This window comes from Rhipicephalus microplus, unplaced genomic scaffold (assembly GCF_043290135.1).
Source record: "Rhipicephalus microplus isolate Deutch F79 unplaced genomic scaffold, USDA_Rmic scaffold_33, whole genome shotgun sequence".
NCBI lineage: Eukaryota > Metazoa > Arthropoda > Arachnida > Ixodida > Ixodidae > Rhipicephalus > Rhipicephalus microplus.
Window position 1 is genome coordinate 2,892,501 of NW_027464606.1, and position 19,993 is coordinate 2,912,493.

Consider the following 19,993-nt stretch of genomic DNA (forward strand, 5'->3'; position numbering starts at 1 on the left):
CCTAACCTAACCTAACCTAACCTAACGACGGTTGCAAGCGCTTTCACATTAAATATCGCAGTTCCCCACTTTTAATGGTGAAAAACACTGCATCTCAGTAATTGACATTGTTTAATGCGGTTTTACGACGGTTCATATCTTAACCTAACCTAACATTCGCACTTGTATCTAAAAACGCTCTATTACACTGTTTTGTTCACAATTACGATATTTGCATAACCTCACAGTTTTTCACCAACTTATTGCAGTACAGAACGCTGTATCTCGCTAAATGACATTGTTCTTTAAGGTTTCACGATGCTTGCATGCGCTTTAACGAGAATATCACAATATAGCAGTTTCGCACTTGTAACGGTAGAACACGCAGTATTTGGCTTGTTCATGCCGTTTTGTGTGCTTTCACAACATTTCACCTATCGCAGTTTAATACTCGCTATAAAACAACACTATCTCGTTAGATGACGTCGTTTTTGGTAGTTTCACGACGCTACCTAGCTTAAACTAACCTAACCTAACCTAACCTTCGCACTTCTATCGTTAGAAAACGTTTTACTCGCCACTCTACAATGTTTTCTACAAGATTACGACGGTTTCATGCGCTTTCACATTAGATATCGTAGTTCCCGACTTGTAATGTTGAAAAACACTATATCTCACTAAGTGACATTGTTTAATGCGGTTTTACGACGGTTCATATGTCAACCTAACCTAACATTCGCACTTGTATCTAAAGACGCTCAATTACACTGTTTCGTTCACAATTACGATATTTGCTTGACCTCACAGTTTCTCACCAACTTATTACAGTACAGAACGCTGTATCTCGCTAAATGACATCGTTCTTTAAGGTTTCACGATACTTGCATGCGCTTTAGCGAGAATGTCACAACATAGCACTTTCGCACTTGTAACGGTACAACACGCAGTATTTGGCTTGTTCATGCCGTTTTGTGTGCTTTCACAACATTTTACCTATCGCAGTTTCGTACTCGCAATAAAACAACACTATCTCGTTAGATGACGTCGTTTTTGGTGGTTTCACGACGCTACCTAGCTTAAACTAACATAACTCAACCTAACATAACCTTCGCACTTCTATCGCTAGAAAACGTTCTACTCGCTACTTTACATTGCTTTCTACAACATTACGACGGTTTCAAGCTCTTTCACATTAGATATCGCAGTTCCCGACTTGTAAAGGTGAAAAACACTGCATCTCACTAAGTGACATTGTTTATTGCGGTTTTACGACGGTTCATACCTTAACCTAACCTAACCTAACCTAACCTAACCAAACCTAACCTAACCTAACCTAACGTAACCTAACCTAACCTAACCTAACCTAACCTAACCTAACCTAACGTAACCTAACCTAACCTAACCTAACCTAACCTAACGACGTTTGCAAGCGCTTTCACATTAGATATCGCAGTTCCCGACTTGTAATGGTGAAAAACACTGCATCTTACTAAGTGACATTGATTAATGCGGTTTTACGACGGTTCATATCTTAACCTAACCTAACATTCGCACTTGTATTAAAAAACGCTCTATTACACTGTTTCGTTCACAATTAGGATATTTGCATATTCTCACAGTTTTTCACCAACTTATTGCAGTACAGAACGCTGTATCTCGCTAAATGACATCGTTCTTTAAGGTTTCACGATGCTTGCATGCGCTTTAACGAGAATATCACAATATAGCAGTTTCGCACTTGTAACGGTAGAACACGCAGTATTTGGCTTGTTCATGCCGTTTTGTGTGCTGTCACAACATTTCACCTATCGCAGTTTAATACTCGCAATAAAACAACACTATCTCGTTAGATGACGTCGTTTTTGGTAGTTTCACGACTCTACCTAGCTTAAACTAACCTAACCTAACCTAACCTTCGCACTTCTATCGTTAGAAAACGTTTTACTCGCAACTTTACAATGTTTTCTACAAGATTACGACGGGTTCATGCGCTTTCACATTAGATATCGTAGTTCCCGACTTGTAATGTTGAAAAACACTACATCTCACTAAGTGACATTGTTTAATGCGGTTTTACGACGGTTGATATGTCAACCTAACCTAACATTCGCACTTGTATCTAAAGACGCTCAATTACACTGTTTCGTTCACAATTACGATATTTGCTTGACCTCACAGTTTCTCACCAACTTATTACAGTACAGAACGCTGTATCTCGCTAAATGACATCGTTCTTTAAGGTTTCACGATACTTGCATGCGCTTTACCGAGAATGTCACAACATAGCAGTTTCGCACTTGTAACGGTACAACACGCAGTATTTGGCTTGTTCATGCCATTTTGTGTGCTTTCACAACATTTTACCTATCGCAGTTTCGTACTCGCAATAAAACAACACTATCTCGTTAGATAACGTCGTTTTTGGTGGTTTCACGACGCTACCTAGCTTAAACTAACATAACTCAACCTAACATAACCTTCGCACTTCTATCGTTAGAAAACGTTTTACTCGCTACTTTACATTGCTTTCTACAACATTACGACGGTTTCAAGCGCTTTCACATTAGATATCGCAGTTCCCAACTTGTAATGGTGAAAAACACTGCATCTCACTAAGTGACATTGTTTAATGCGGTTTTACGACGGTTCATATCCTAACCTAACCTAACATTCGTACTTGTATTGAAAAACGCTCTATTACACTGTTTCGTTCACAATTACGATATTTGCATAACCTCACAGTTTTTCACCAACTTATTGCAGTACAGAACGCTGTATCTCGCTAAATGACATTGTTCTTTAAGGTTTCACGATGCTTGCATGCGCTTTAACGAGAATATCACAATATAGCAGTTTCGCACTTGTAACGGTAGAACACGCAGTATTTGGCTTGTTCATGCCGTTTTGTGTGCATTCACAACATTTCACCTATCGCAGTTTAATACTCGCAATAAAACAACACTATCTCGTTAGATGACGTCGTTTTTGGTAGTTTCACGACGCTACCTAGCTTAAACTAACCTAACCTAACCTAACCTTCGCACTTCTATCGTTAGAAAACGTTTTACTCGCAACTTTACAATGTTTTCTACAAGATTACGACGGTTTCATGCGCTTTCACATTAGATATCGTAGTTCCCGACTTGTAATGTTGAAAAACACTACATCTCACTAAGTGACATTGTTTAATGCGGTTTTACGACGGTTGATATGTCAACCTAACCTAACATTCGCACTTGTATCTAAAGACGCTCAATTACACTGTTTCGTTCACAATTACGATATTTGCTTGACTTCACAGTTTCTCACCAACTTATTACAGTACAGAACGCTGTATCTCGCTAAATGACATCGTTCTTTAAGGTTTCACGATACTTGCATGCGCTTTACCGAGAATGTCACAACATAGCAGTTTCGCACTTGTAACGGTACAACACGCAGTATTTGGCTTGTTCATGCCGTTTTGTGTGCTTTCACAACATTTTACCTATCGCAGTTTCGTACATGCAATAAAACAACACTATCTCGTTAGATGACGTCCTTTTTGGTGGTCTCACGACGCTTTATAGCTTAAACTAACATAACTCAAGCTAACCTTCGCACTTCTATCGTTAGAAAACGTTTTACTCGCAACTTTACAATGTTTTCTAGAAGATTACGACGGTTTCATGCGCTTTCACATTAGATATCGTAGTTCCTGACTTGTAATGTTGAAAAACACTACATCTCACTAAGTGACATTGTTTAATGCGGTTTTACGACGGTTGATATCTCAACATAACCTAACATTCGCACTTGTATCTAAATACGCTCAATTACACTGTTTCGTTCACAATTAGGATATTTGCATATTCTCACAGTTTTTCACCAACTTATTGCAGTACAGAACGCTGTATCTCGCTAAATGACATCGTTCTTTAAGGTTTCACGATGCTTTCATGCGCTTTAACGAGAATATCACAACATAGCAGTTTCGCACTTGTAACGGTACAACACGCAGTATCTGGCTTGTTCAAGTCGTTTTGTGTACATTCACAACATTTCACCTATTGCAGTTTCGTACATGCAATAAAACAACACTATCTCGTTAGATGACGTCCTTTTTGGTGGTCTCACGACGCTATATAGCTTAAACTAACATAACTCAAGCTAACCTTCGCACTTCTATCGTTAGAAAACGTTTTACTCGCAACTTTACAATGTTTTCTAGAAGATTACGACGGTTTCATGCGCTTTCACATTAGATATCGTAGTTCCCGACTTGTAATGTTGAAAAACACTACATCTCACTAAGTGACATTGTTTAATGCGGTTTTACGACGGTTGATATCTCAACATAACCTAACATTCGCACTTGTATCTAAATACGCTCAATTACACTGTTTCGTTCACAATTACGATATTTGCTTGACCTCACAGTTTCTCACCAACTTATTACAGTACAGAACGCTGTATCTCGCTAAATGACATCGTTCTTTAAGGTTTCACGATACTCGCATGCGCTTTACCGAGAATGTCACAACATAGCAGTTTCGCACTTGTAACGGTACAACACGCAGTATTTGGCTTGTTCATGCCGTTTTGTGTGCTTTCACAACATTTTACCTATCGCAGTTTCGTACTCGCAATAAAACAACACTATCTCGTTAGATGACGTCCTTTTTGGTGGTCTCACGACGCTATATAGCTTAAACTAACATAACTCAAGCTAACCTTCGCACTTCTATCGTTAGAAAACGTTTTACTCGCAACTTTACAATGTTTTCTACAAGATTACGACGGTTTCATGCGCTTTCACATTAGATATCGTAGTTCCCGACTTGTAATGTTGAAAAACACTACATCTCACTAAGTGACATTGTTTAATGCGGTTTTACGACGGTTGATATCTCAACATAACCTAACATTCGCACTTGTATCTAAATACGCTCAATTACACTGTTTCGTTCACAATTACGATATTTGCATAACCTCACAGTTTTTCACCAACTTATTGCAGTACAGAACGCTGTATCTCGCTGACATTGTTCTTTAAGGTTTCACGATGCTTGCATGCGCTTTAACGAGAATATCACAATATAGCAGTTTCGCACTTGTAACGGTAGAACACGCAGTATTTGGCTTGTTCATGCCGTTTTGTGTGCATTCACAACATTTCACCTATCGCAGTTTAATACTCGCAATAAAACAACACTATCTCGTTAGATGACGTCGTTTTTGGTAGTTTCACGACGCTACCTAGCTTAAACTAACCTAACCTAACCTAACCTTCGCACTTCTATCGTTAGAAAACGTTTTACTTGCAACTTTACAATGTTTTCTACAAGATTACGACGGTTTCATGCGCTTTCACATTAGATATCGTAGTTCCCGACTTGTAATGTTGAAAAACACTACATCTCACTAAGTGACATTGTTTAATGCGGTTTTACGACGGTTGATATGTCAACCTAACCTAACATTCGCGCTTGTATCTAAAGACGCTCAATTACACTGTTTCGTTCACAATTACGATATTTGCTTGACCTCACAGTTTCTCACCAACTTATTACAGTACAGAACGCTGTATCTCGCTAAATGACATCGTTCTTTAAGGTTTCACGATACTTGCATGCGCTTTAACGAAAATATCACAATAAAGCAGTTTCGCACTTGTAACGGCACAAGACGCAGTATCTGGCTAGTTCATGCCATTTTGTGTGCTTTCCCAATATTTCACCTATCGCAGTTTCGTACTCGCAATAAAACAACACTATCTCGTTAGATGACATCGTTTTTGGTGGTTTCACGACGCTACCTAGCTCAAACTAACAGAACCTTCGCACTTCTATCGTTAGAAAACGTTTTATTCGCTACTTTACAATGTTTTCTATAAGATTACGACGGTTTCATGCGCTTTCACATTAGATATCGCAGTTCCCGACTTGTAATGGTGAAAAACACAGCATCTCACTAAGTGACATTGTTTATTGCGGTTTTAGTGCGGTTCATATCTTAACCTAACCTAACCTTACCTAACCCAACCTAACCTAACCTAACCTAACCTAACCTAACCAAACCTTACCTAACATACCCTAACCTAACCTAACCAAACCTAACCTAACGTAACCTAACCTAACCTAACCTAACCAAACCTAACCTAACCTAACGACGTTTGCAAGCGCTTTCACATTAGATATCGCAGTTCCCGACTTGTAATGTTGAAAAACACTACATCTCACTAAGTGACATTGTTTAATGCGGTTTTACGACGGTTGATATGTCAACCTAACCTAACATTCGCACTTGTATCTAAAGACGCTCAATTACACTGTTTCGTTCACAATTAGGATATTTGCATAACCTCACAGTTTTTCACCAACTTATTGCAGTACAGAACGCTGTATCTCGCTAAATGACATCGTTCTTTAAGGTTTCTCGATGCTTGCTTGCGCTTTAACGAGAATATCACAACATAGCAGTTTCGCACTTGTAACGGTACAACACGCAGTATTTGGCTTGTTCATGCCGTTTTGTGTGCTTTCACAACATTTCACCTATCGCAGTTTCGTACTCGCAATAATACAACACTATCTCGTTAGATGACGTTGTTTTTGGTAGTTGCACGACGCTACCTAGCTTAAACTAACATAACTCAACCTAACATAACCTTCGCACTTCTATTGTTAGAAAACGTTTTACTCGCTACTTTACATTGCTTTCTACAACATTACGACGGTTTCAAGCGCTTTCACATTAGATATCGCAGTTCCCAACTTGTAATGGTGAAAAACACTGCATCTCACTAAGTGACATTGTTTAATGCGGTTTTACGACGGTTCATATCTTAACCTAACCTGACATTCGTACTTGTATTGAAAAACGCTCTATTACACTGTTTCGTTCACAATTACGATATTTGCATAACCTCACAGTTTTTCACCAACTTATTGCAGTACAGAACGCTGTATCTCGCTAAATGACATTGTTCTTTAAGGTTTCACGATGCTTGCATGCGCTTTAACGAGAATATCACAATATAGCAGTTTCGCACTTGTAACGGTAGAACACGCAGTATTTGGCTTGTTCATGCCGTTTTGTGTGCTTTCACAACATTTCACCTATCGCAGTTTAATACTCGCTATAAAACAACACTATCTCGTTAGATGACGTCGTTTTTGGTAGTTTCACGACGCTACCTAGCTTAAACTAACCTAACCTAACCTAACCTTCGCACTTCTATCGTTAGAAAACGTTTTACTCGCCACTCTACAATGTTTTCTACAAGATTACGACGGTTTCATGCGCTTTCACATTAGATATCGTAGTTCCCGACTTGTAATGTTGAAAAACACTATATCTCACTAAGTGACATTGTTTAATGCGGTTTTACGACGGTTCATATGTCAACCTAACCTAACATTCGCACTTGTATCTAAAGACGCTCAATTACACTGTTTCGTTCACAATTACGATATTTGCTTGACCTCACAGTTTCTCACCAACTTATTACAGTACAGAACGCTGTATCTCGCTAAATGACATCGTTCTTTAAGGTTTCACGATACTTGCATGCGCTTTAGCGAGAATGTCACAACATAGCACTTTCGCACTTGTAACGGTACAACACGCAGTATTTAGCTTGTTCATGCCGTTTTGTGTGCTTTCACAACATTTTACCTATCGCAGTTTCGTACTCGCAATAAAACAACACTATCTCGTTAGATGACGTCGTTTTTGGTGGTTTCACGACGCTACCTAGCTTAAACTAACATACCTCAACCTAACATAACCTTCGCACTTCTATCGTTAGAAAACGTTTTACTCGCTACTTTACATTGCTTTCTACAACATTACGACGGTTTCAAGCGCTTTCACATTAGATATCGCAGTTCCCGACTTGTAAAGGTGAAAAACACTGCATCTCACTAAGTAACATTGTTTATTGCGGTTTTACGACGGTTCATACCTTAACCTAACGTAACCTAACCTAACCTAACCCAACCTAACCTAACATAACCTAACCTAACCTAACCTAACCTAACCAAACCTAACCTAAAGTACCCTAACCTAACCTAACCTAACCTAACGACGTTTGCAAGCGCTTTCACATTAGATATCGCAGTTCCCAACTTGTAATGGTGAAAAACACTGCATCTCACTAAGTGACATTGTTTAATGCGGTTTTACGACGGTTCATATCTTAACCTAACCTAACATTCGTACTTGTATTGAAAAACGCTCTATTACACTGTTTCGTTCACAATTACGATATTTGCATAACCTCACAGTTTTTCACCAACTTATTGCAGTACAGAACGCTGTATCTCGCTAAATGACATTGTTCTTTAAGGTTTCACGATGCTTGCATGCGCTTTAACGAGAATATCACAATATAGCAGTTTCGCACTTGTAACGGTAGAACACGCAGTATTTGGCTTGTTCATGCCGTTTTGTGTGCATTCACAACATTTCACCTATCGCAGTTTAATACTCGCAATAAAACAACACTATCTCGTTAGATGACGTCGTTTTTGGTAGTTTGACGACGCTACCTAGCTTAAACTAACATAACTCAACCTAACATAACCTTCGCACTTCTATCGTTAGAAAACGTTTTACTCGCTACTTTACATTGCTTTCTACAACATTACGACGGTTTCAAGCGCTTTCACATTAGATATCGTAGTTCCCGACTTGTAATGTTGAAAAACACTACATCTCACTAAGTGACATTGTTTAATGCGGTTTTACGACGGTTGATATGTCAACCTAACCTAACATTCGCACTTGTATCTAAAGACGCTCAATTACACTGTTTCGTTCACAATTACGATATTTGCTTGACTTCACAGTTTCTCACCAACTTATTACAGTACAGAACGCTGTATCTCGCTAAATGACATCGTTCTTTAAGGTTTCACGATACTTGCATGCGCTTTACCGAGAATGTCACAACATAGCAGTTTCGCACTTGTAACGGTACAACACGCAGTATTTGGCTTGTTCATGCCATTTTGTGTGCTTTCACAACATTTTACCTATCGCAGTTTCGTACTCGCAATAAAACACTATCTCGTTAGATGACGTCGTTTTTGGTGGTTTCACGACGCTACCTAGCTTAAACTAACATAACTCAACCTAACATAACCTTCGCACTTCTATCGTTAGAAAACGTTTTACTCGCTACTTTACATTGCTTTCTACAACATTACGACGGTTTCAAGCGCTTTCACATTAGATATCGTAGTTCCCGACTTGTAATGTTGAAAAACACTACATCTCACTAAGTGACATTGTTTAATGCGGTTTTACGACGGTTGATATGTCAACCTAACCTAACATTCGCACTTGTATCTAAAGACGCTCAATTACACTGTTTCGTTCACAATTACGATATTTGCTTGACTTCACAGTTTCTCACCAACTTATTACAGTACAGAACGCTGTATCTCGCTAAATGACATCGTTCTTTAAGGTTTCACGATACTTGCATGCGCTTTACCGAGAATGTCACAACATAGCAGTTTCGCACTTGTAACGGTACAACACGCAGTATTTGGCTTGTTCATGCCGTTTTGTGTGCTTTCACATTTTACCTATCGCAGTTTCGTACTCGCATTAAAACAACACTATCTCGTTAGATGACGTCGTTTTTGGTGGTTTCACGACGCTACCTAGCTTAAACTAACATAACTCAAACTAACCGAACCTTCGCACTTCTATCGTTAGAAAACGTTTTATTCGCTACTTTACAATGTTTTCTACAAGATTACGACGGTTTCATGCGCTTTCACATTAGATATCGCAGTTCCCGACTTGTAATGGTGAAAAACACAGCATCTCACTAAGTGACATTGTTTAATGCGGTTTTAGCGCGGTTCATATCTTAACCTAACCTAACCTTACCTAAACCAACCTAACCTAACCTAACCTAACATACCCTAACCTAACCTAACCTAACCTAACGAAACCTAACCTAACCTAACCTAACCTAACGTAACCTAACCTAACCTAACCTAACCTAACCTAACCTAACGTAACCTAACCTAACCTAACCTAACCTAACCTAACGACGTTTGCAAGCGCTTTCACATTAGATATCGTAGTTCCCGACTTGTAATGTTGAAAAACACTACATCTCACTAAGTGACATTGTTTAATGCGGTTTTACGACGGTTGATATGTCAACCTAACCTAACATTCGCACTTGTATCTAAAGACGCTCAATTACACTGTTTCGTTCACAATTACGATATTTGCTTGACCTCACAGTTTCTCACCAACTTATTACAGTACAGAACGCTGTATCTCGCTAAATGACATCGTTCTTTAAGGTTTCACGATACTTGCATGCGCTTTACCGAGAATGTCACAACATAGCAGTTTCGCACTTGTAACGGTACAACACGCAGTATTTGGCTTGTTCATGCCATTTTGTGTGCTTTCACAACATTTTACCTATCGCAGTTTCGTACTCGCAATAAAACACTATCTCGTTAGATGACGTCGTTTTTGGTGGTTTCACGACGCTACCTAGCTTAAACTAACATAACTCAACCTAACATAACCTTCGCACTTCTATCGTTAGAAAACGTTTTACTCGCTACTTTACATTGCTTTCTACAACATTACGACGGTTTCAAGCGCTTTCACATTAGATATCGCAGTTCCCAACTTGTAATGGTGAAAAACACTGCATCTCACTAAGTGACATTGTTTAATGCGGTTTTACGACGGTTCATATCTTAACCTAACCTAACATTCGTACTTGTATTGAAAAACGCTCTATTACACTGTTTCGTTCACAATTACGATATTTGCATAACCTCACAGTTTTTCACCAACTTATTGCAGTACAGAACGCTGTATCTCGCTAAATGACATTGTTCTTTAAGGTTTCACGATGCTTGCATGCGCTTTAACGAGAATATCACAATATAGCAGTTTCGCACTTGTAACGGTAGAACACGCAGTATTTGGCTTGTTCATGCCGTTTTGTGTGCATTCACAACATTTCACCTATCGCAGTTTAATACTCCCAATAAAACAACACTATCTCGTTAGATGACGTCGTTTTTGGTAGTTTCACGACGCTACCTAGCTTAAACTAACCTAACCTAACCTAACCTTCGCACTTCTATCGTTAGAAAACGTTTTACTCGCAACTTTACAATGTTTCCTACAAGATTACGACGGTTTCATGCGCTTTCACATTAGATATCGTAGTTCCCGACTTGTAATGTTGAAAAACACTACATCTCACTAAGTGACATTGTTTAATGCGGTTTTACGACGGTTGATATGTCAACCTAACCTAACATTCGCACTTGTATCTAAAGACGCTCAATTACACTGTTTCGTTCACAATTACGATATTTGCTTGACCTCACAGTTTCTCACCAACTTATTACAGTACAGAACGCTTTATCTCGCTAAATGACATCGTTCTTTAAGGTTTCACGATACTTGCATGCGCTTTACCGAGAATGTCACAACATAGCAGTTTCGCACTTGTAACGGTACAACACGCAGTATTTGGCTTGTTCATGCCGTTTTGTGTGCTTTCACAACATTTTACCTATCGCAGTTTCGTACTCGCATTAAAACAACACTATCTCGTTAGATGACGTCGTTTTTGGTGGTTTCACGACGCTACCTAGCTTAAACTAACATAACTCAAACTAACCGAACCTTCGCACTTCTATCGTTAGAAAACGTTTTATTCGCTACTTTACAATGTTTTCTACAAGATTACGACGGTTTCATGCGCTTTCACATTAGATATCGCAGTTCCCGACTTGTAATGGTGAAAAACACAGCATCTCACTAAGTGACATTGTTTAATGCGGTTTTAGCGCGGTTCATATCTTAACCTAACCTAACCTTACCTAAACCAACCTAACCTAACCTAACCTAACATACCCTAACCTAACCTAACCTAACCTAACCAAACCTAACCTAACCTAACCTAACCTAACGTAACGTAACCTAACCTAACCTAACCTAACCTAACGTAACCTAACCTAACCTAACCTAACCTAACGACGTTTGCAAGCGCTTTCACATTAGATATCGCAGTTCCCGACTTGTAATGGTGAAAAACACTGCATCTTACTAAGTGACATTGATTAATGCGGTTTTACGACGGTTCATATCTTGACCTAACCTAACATTCGCACTTGTATTAAAAAACGCTCTATTACACTGTTTCGTTCACAATTAGGATATTTGCATAACCTCACAGTTTTTCACCAACTTATTGCAGTACAGAACGCTGTATCTCGCTAAATGACATCGTTCTTTAAGGTTTCACGATGCTTGCATGCGCTTTAACGAGAATATCACAATATAGCAGTTTCGCACTTGTAACGGTAGAACACGCAGTATTTGGCTTGTTCATGCCGTTTTGTGTGCATTCACAACATTTCACCTATCGCAGTTTAATACTCGCAATAAAACAACACTATCTCGTTAGATGACGTCGTTTTTGGTAGTTTCACGACGCTACCTAGCTTAAACTAACCTAACCTAACCTAACCTAACCTTCGCACTTCTATCGTTAGAAAACGTTTTACTCGCAACTTTACAATGTTTTCTACAAGATTACGACGGTTTCATGCGCTTTCACATTAGATATCGTAGTTCCCGACTTGTAATGTTGAAAAACACTACATCTCACTAAGTGACATTGTTTAATGCGGTTTTACGACGGTTGATATGTCAACCTAACCTAACATTCGCACTTGTATCTAAAGACGCTCAATTACACTGTTTCGTTCACAATTACGATAATTGCTTGACCTCACAGTTTCTCACCAACTTATTACAGTACAGAACGCTGTATCTCGCTAAATGACATCGTTCTTTAAGGTTTCACGATACTTGCATGCGCTTTAACGAGAATATCACAATATAGCAGTTTCGCACTTGTAACGGTAGAACACGCAGTATTTGGCTTGTTCATGCCGTTTTGTGTGCTTTCACAACATTTCACCTATCGCAGTTTAATACTCGCTATAAAACAACACTATCTCGTTAGATGACGTCGTTTTGGTAGTTTCACGACGCTACCTAGCTTAAACTAACCTAACCTAACCTAACCTTCGCACTTCTATCGTTAGAAAACGTTTTACTCGCCACTTTACAATGTTTTCTACAAGATTACGACGGTTTCATGCGCTTTCACATTAGATATCGTAGTTCCCGACTTGTAATGTTGAAAAACACTACATCTCACTAAGTGACATTGTTTAATGCGGTTTTACGACGGTTGATATGTCAACCTAACCTAACATTCGCACTTGTATCTAAAGACGCTCAATTACACTGTTTCGTTCACAATTACGATATTTGCTTGACTTCACAGTTTCTCACCAACTTATTACAGTACAGAACGCTGTATCTCGCTAAATGACATCGTTCTTTAAGGTTTCACGATACTTGCATGCGCTTTACCGAGAATGTCACAACATAGCAGTTTCGCACTTGTAACGGTACAACACGCAGTATTTGGCTTGTTCATGCCGTTTTGTGTGCTTTCACAACATTTTACCTATCGCAGTTTCGTACTCGCATTAAAACAACACTATCTCGTTAGATGACGTCGTTTTTGGTGGTTTCACGACGCTACCTAGCTTAAACTAACATAACTCAAACTAACCGAACCTTCGCACTTCTATCGTTAGAAAACGTTTTATTCGCTACTTTACAATGTTTTCTACAACATTACGACGGTTTCATGCGCTTTCACATTAGATATCGCAGTTCCCGACTTGTAATGGTGAAAAACACAGCATCTCACTAAGTGACATTGTTTAATGCGGTTTTAGCGCGGTTCATATCTTAACCTAACCTAACCTTACCTAAACCAACCTAACCTAACCTAACCTAACATACCCTAACCTAACCTAACCTAACCTAACCAAACCTAACCTAACCTAACCTAACCTAACCTAACGTAACCTAACCTAACCTAACCTAACCTAACCTAACCTAACGTAACCTAACCTAACCTAACCTAACCTAACCTAACGACGTTTGCAAGCGCTTTCACATTAGATATCGCAGTTCCCGACTTGTAATGGTGAAAAACACTGCATCTTACTAAGTGACATTGATTAATGCGGTTTTACGACGGTTCATATCTTAACCTAACCTAACATTCGCACTTGTATTAAAAAACGCTCTATTACACTGTTTCGTTCACAATTAGGATATTTGCATATTCTCACAGTTTTTCACCAACTTATTGCAGTACAGAACGCTGTATCTCGCTAAATGACATCGTTCTTTAAGGTTTCACGATGCTTTCATGCGCTTTAACGAGAATATCACAACATAGCAGTTTCGCACTTGTAACGGTACAACACGCAGTATCTGGCTTGTTCAAGTCGTTTTGTGTACATTCACAACATTTCACCTATTGCAGTTTCGTACATGCAATAAAACAACACTATCTCGTTAGATGACGTCCTTTTTGGTGGTCTCACGACGCTATATAGCTTAAACTAACATAACTCAAGCTAACCTTCGCACTTCTATCGTTAGAAAACGTTTTACTCGCAACTTTACAATGTTTTCTAGAAGATTACGACGGTTTCATGCGCTTTCACATTAGATATCGTAGTTCCCGACTTGTAATGTTGAAAAACACTACATCTCACTAAGTGACATTGTTTAATGCGGTTTTACGACGGTTGATATCTCAACATAACCTAACATTCGCACTTGTATCTAAATACGCTCAATTACACTGTTTCGTTCACAATTACGATATTTGCTTGACCTCACAGTTTCTCACCAACTTATTACAGTACAGAACGCTGTATCTCGCTAAATGACATCGTTCTTTAAGGTTTCACGATACTCGCATGCGCTTTACCGAGAATGTCACAACATAGCAGTTTCGCACTTGTAACGGTACAACACGCAGTATTTGGCTTGTTCATGCCGTTTTGTGTGCTTTCACAACATTTTACCTATCGCAGTTTCGTACTCGCAATAAAACAACACTATCTCGTTAGATGACGTCCTTTTTGGTGGTCTCACGACGCTATATAGCTTAAACTAACATAACTCAAGCTAACCTTCGCACTTCTATCGTTAGAAAACGTTTTACTCGCAACTTTACAATGTTTTCTACAAGATTACGACGGTTTCATGCGCTTTCACATTAGATATCGTAGTTCCCGACTTGTAATGTTGAAAAACACTACATCTCACTAAGTGACATTGTTTAATGCGGTTTTACGACGGTTGATATCTCAACATAACCTAACATTCGCACTTGTATCTAAATACGCTCAATTACACTGTTTCGTTCACAATTACGATATTTGCATAACCTCACAGTTTTTCACCAACTTATTGCAGTACAGAACGCTGTATCTCGCTAACTGACATTGTTCTTTAAGGTTTCACGATGCTTGCATGCGCTTTAACGAGAATATCACAATATAGCAGTTTCGCACTTGTAACGGTAGAACACGCAGTATTTGGCTTGTTCATGCCGTTTTGTGTGCATTCACAACATTTCACCTATCGCAGTTTAATACTCGCTATAAAACAGCACTATCTCGTTAGATGACGTCGTTTTTGGTAGTTTCACGACGCTACCTAGCTTAAACTAACCTAACCTAACCTAACCTTCGCACTTCTATCGTTAGAAAACGTTTTACTTGCAACTTTACAATGTTTTCTACAAGATTACGACGGTTTCATGCGCTTTCACATTAGATATCGTAGTTCCCGACTTGTAATGTTGAAAAACACTACATCTCACTAAGTGACATTGTTTAATGCGGTTTTACGACGGTTGATATGTCAACCTAACCTAACATTCGCACTTGTATCTAAAGACGCTCAATTACACTGTTTCGTTCACAATTACGATATTTGCTTGACCTCACAGTTTCTCACCAACTTATTACAGTACAGAACGCTGTATCTCGCTAAATGACATCGTTCTTTAAGGTTCCACGATACTTGCATGCGCTTTAACGAGAATATCACAATATAGCAGTTTCGCACTTGTAACGGTAGAACACGCAGTATTTGGCTTGTTCATGCCGTTTTGTGTGCTTTCACAACATTTCACCTATCGCAGTTTAATACTCGCTATAAAACAACACTATCTCGTTAGATGACGTCGTTTTTGGTAGTTTCACGACGCTACCTAGCTTAAACTAACCTAACCTATCCTAACCTTCGCACTTCTATCGTTAGAAAACGTTTTACTCGCCACTTTACAATGTTTTCTACAAGATTACGACGGTTTCATGCGCTTTCACATTAGATATCGTAGTTCCCGACTTGTAATGTTGAAAAACACTACATCTCACTAAGTGACATTGTTTAATGCGGTTTTACGACGGTTGATATCTCAACCTAACCTTACATTCGCACTTGTATCTAAATACGCTCAATTACACTGTTTCGTTCACAATTACGATATTTGCTTGACCTCACAGTTTCTCACCAACTTATTACAGTACAGAACGCTGTATCTCGCTAAATGACATCGTTCTTTAAGGTTTCACGATACTTGCATGCGCTTTAACGAAACTATCACAATAAAGCAGTTTCGCACTTGTAACGGCACAAGACGCAGTATCTGGCTAGTTCATGCCATTTTGTGTGCTTTCCCAATATTTCACCTATCGCAGTTTCGTACTCGCAATAAAACAACACTATCTCGTTAGATGACATCGTTTTTGGTGGTTTCACGACGCTACCTAGCTCAAACTAACAGAACCTTCGCACTTCTATCGTTAGAAAACGTTTTATTCGCTACTTTACAATGTTTTCTATAAGATTACGACGGTTTCATGCGCTTTCACATTAGATATCGCAGTTCCCGACTTGTAATGGTGAAAAACACAGCATCTCACTAAGTGACATTGTTTATTGCGGTTTTAGTGCGGTTCATATCTTAACCTAACCTAACCTTACCTAACCCAACCTAACCTAACCTAACCTAACCAAACCTTACCTAACATACCCTAACCTAACCTAACCAAACCTAACCTAACGTAACCTAACCTACCCTCACCTAACCAAACCTAACCTAACCTAACCTAACGACGTTTGCAAGCGCTTTCACATTAGATATCGCAGTTCCCGACTTGTAATGTTGAAAAACACTACATCTCACTAAGTGACATTGTTTAATGCGGTTTTACGACGGTTGATATGTCAACCTAACCTAACATTCGCACTTGTATCTAAAGACGCTCAATTACACTGTTTCGTTCACAATTAGGATATTTGCATAACCTCACAGTTTTTCACCAACTTATTGCAGTACAGAACGCTGTATCTCGCTAAATGACATCGTTCTTTAAGGTTTCTCGATGCTTGCTTGCGCTTTAACGAGAATATCACAACATAGCAGTTTCGCACTTGTAACGGTACAACACGCAGTATTTGGCTTGTTCATGCCGTTTTGTGTGCTTTCACAACATTTCACCTATCGCAGTTTCGTACTCGCAATAATACAACACTATCTCGTTAGATGACGTTGTTTTTGGTAGTTGCACGACGCTACCTAGCTTAAACTAACATAACTCAACCTAACATAACCTTCGCACTTCTATTGTTAGGAAACGTTTTACTCGCTACTTTACATTGCTTTCTACAACATTACGACGGTTTCAAGCGCTTTCACATTAGATATCGCAGTTCCCAACTTGTAATGGTGAAAAACACTGCATCTCACTAAGTGACATTGTTTAATGCGGTTTTACGACGGTTCATATCTTAACCTAACCTAACATTCGTACTTGTATTGAAAAACGCTCTATTACACTGTTTCGTTCACAATTACGATATTTGCATAACCTCACAGTTTTTCACCAACTTATTGCAGTACAGAACGCTGTATCTCGCTAAATGACATTGTTCTTTAAGGTTTCACGATGCTTGCATGCGCTTTAACGAGAATATCACAATATAGCAGTTTCGCACTTGTAACGGTAGAACACGCAGTATTTGGCTTGTTCATGCCGTTTTGTGTGCATTCACAACATTTCACCTATCGCAGTTTAATACTCGCAATAAAACAACACTATCTCGTTAGATGACGTCGTTTTTGGTAGTTTCACGACGCTACCTAGCTTAAACTAACCTAACCTAACCTAACCTTCGCACTTCTATCGTTAGAAAACGTTTTACTCGCAACTTTACAATGTTTTCTACAAGATTACGACGGTTTCATGCGCTTTCACATTAGATATCGTAGTTCCCGACTTGTAATGTTGAAAAACACTACATCTCACTAAGTGACATTGTTTAATGCGGTTTTACGACGGTTGATATGTCAACCTAACCTAACATTCGCACTTGTATCTAAAGACGCTCAATTACACTGTTTCGTTCACAATTACGATATTTGCTTGACCTCACAGTTTCTCACCAACTTATTACAGTACAGAACGCTGTATCTCGCTAAATGACATCGTTCTTTAAGGTTTCACGATACTTGCATGCGCTTTACCGAGAATGTCACAACATAGCAGTTTCGCACTTGTAACGGTACAACACGCAGTATTTGGCTTGTTCATGCCATTTTGTGTGCTTTCACAACATTTTACCTATCGCAGTTTCGTACTCGCAATAAAACACTATCTCGTTAGATGACGTCGTTTTTGGTGGTTTCACGACGCTACCTAGCTTAAACTAACATAACTCAACCTAACATAACCTTCGCACTTCTATCGTTAGAAAACGTTTTACTCGCTACTTTACATTGCTTTCTACAACATTACGACGGTTTCAAGCGCTTTCACATTAGATATCGCAGTTCCCAACTTGTAATGGTGAAAAACACTGCATCTCACTAAGTGACATTGTTTAATGCGGTTTTACGACGGTTCATATCTTAACCTAACCTAACATTCGTACTTGTATTGAAAAACGCTCTATTACACTGTTTCGTTCACAATTACGATATTTGCATAACCTCACAGTTTTTCACCAACTTATTGCAGTACAGAACGCTGTATCTCGCTAAATGACATTGTTCTTTAAGGTTTCACGATGCTTGCATGCGCTTTAACGAGAATATCACAATATAGCAGTTTCGCACTTGTAACGGTAGAACACGCAGTATTTGGCTTGTTCATGCCGTTTTGTGTGCATTCACAACATTTCACCTATCGCAGTTTAATACTCCCAATAAAACAACAGTATCTCGTTAGATGACGTCGTTTTTGGTAGTTTCACGACGCTACCTAGCTTAAACTAACCTAACCTAACCTAACCTTCGCACTTCTATCGTTAGAAAACGTTTTACTCGCAACTTTACAATGTTTCCTACAAGATTACGACGGTTTCATGCGCTTTCACATTAGATATCGTAGTTCCCGACTTGTAATGTTGAAAAACACTACATCTCACTAAGTGACATTGTTTAATGCGGTTTTACGACGGTTGATATGTCAACCTAACCTAACATTCGCACTTGTATCTAAAGACGCTCAATTACACTGTTTCGTTCACAATTACGATATTTGCTTGACCTCACAGTTTCTCACCAACTTATTACAGTACAGAACGCTGTATCTCGCTAAATGACATCGTTCTTTAAGGTTTCACGATACTTGCATGCGCTTTACCGAGAATGTCACAACATAGCAGTTTCGCACTTGTAACGGTACAACACGCAGTATTTGGCTTGTTCATGCCGTTTTGTGTGCTTTCACAACATTTTACCTATCGCAGTTTCGTACTCGCATTAAAACAACACTATCTCGTTAGATGACGTCGTTTTTGGTGGTTTCACGACGCTACCTAGCTTAAACTAACATAACTCAAACTAACCGAACCTTCGCACTTCTATCGTTAGAAAACGTTTTATTCCCTACTTTACAATGTTTTCTACAAGATTACGACGGTTTCATGCGCTTTCACATTAGATATCGCAGTTCCCGACTTGTAATGGTGAAAAACACAGCATCTCACTAAGTGACATTGTTTAATGCGGTTTTAGCGCGGTTCATATCTTAACCTAACCTAACCTTACCTAAACCAACCT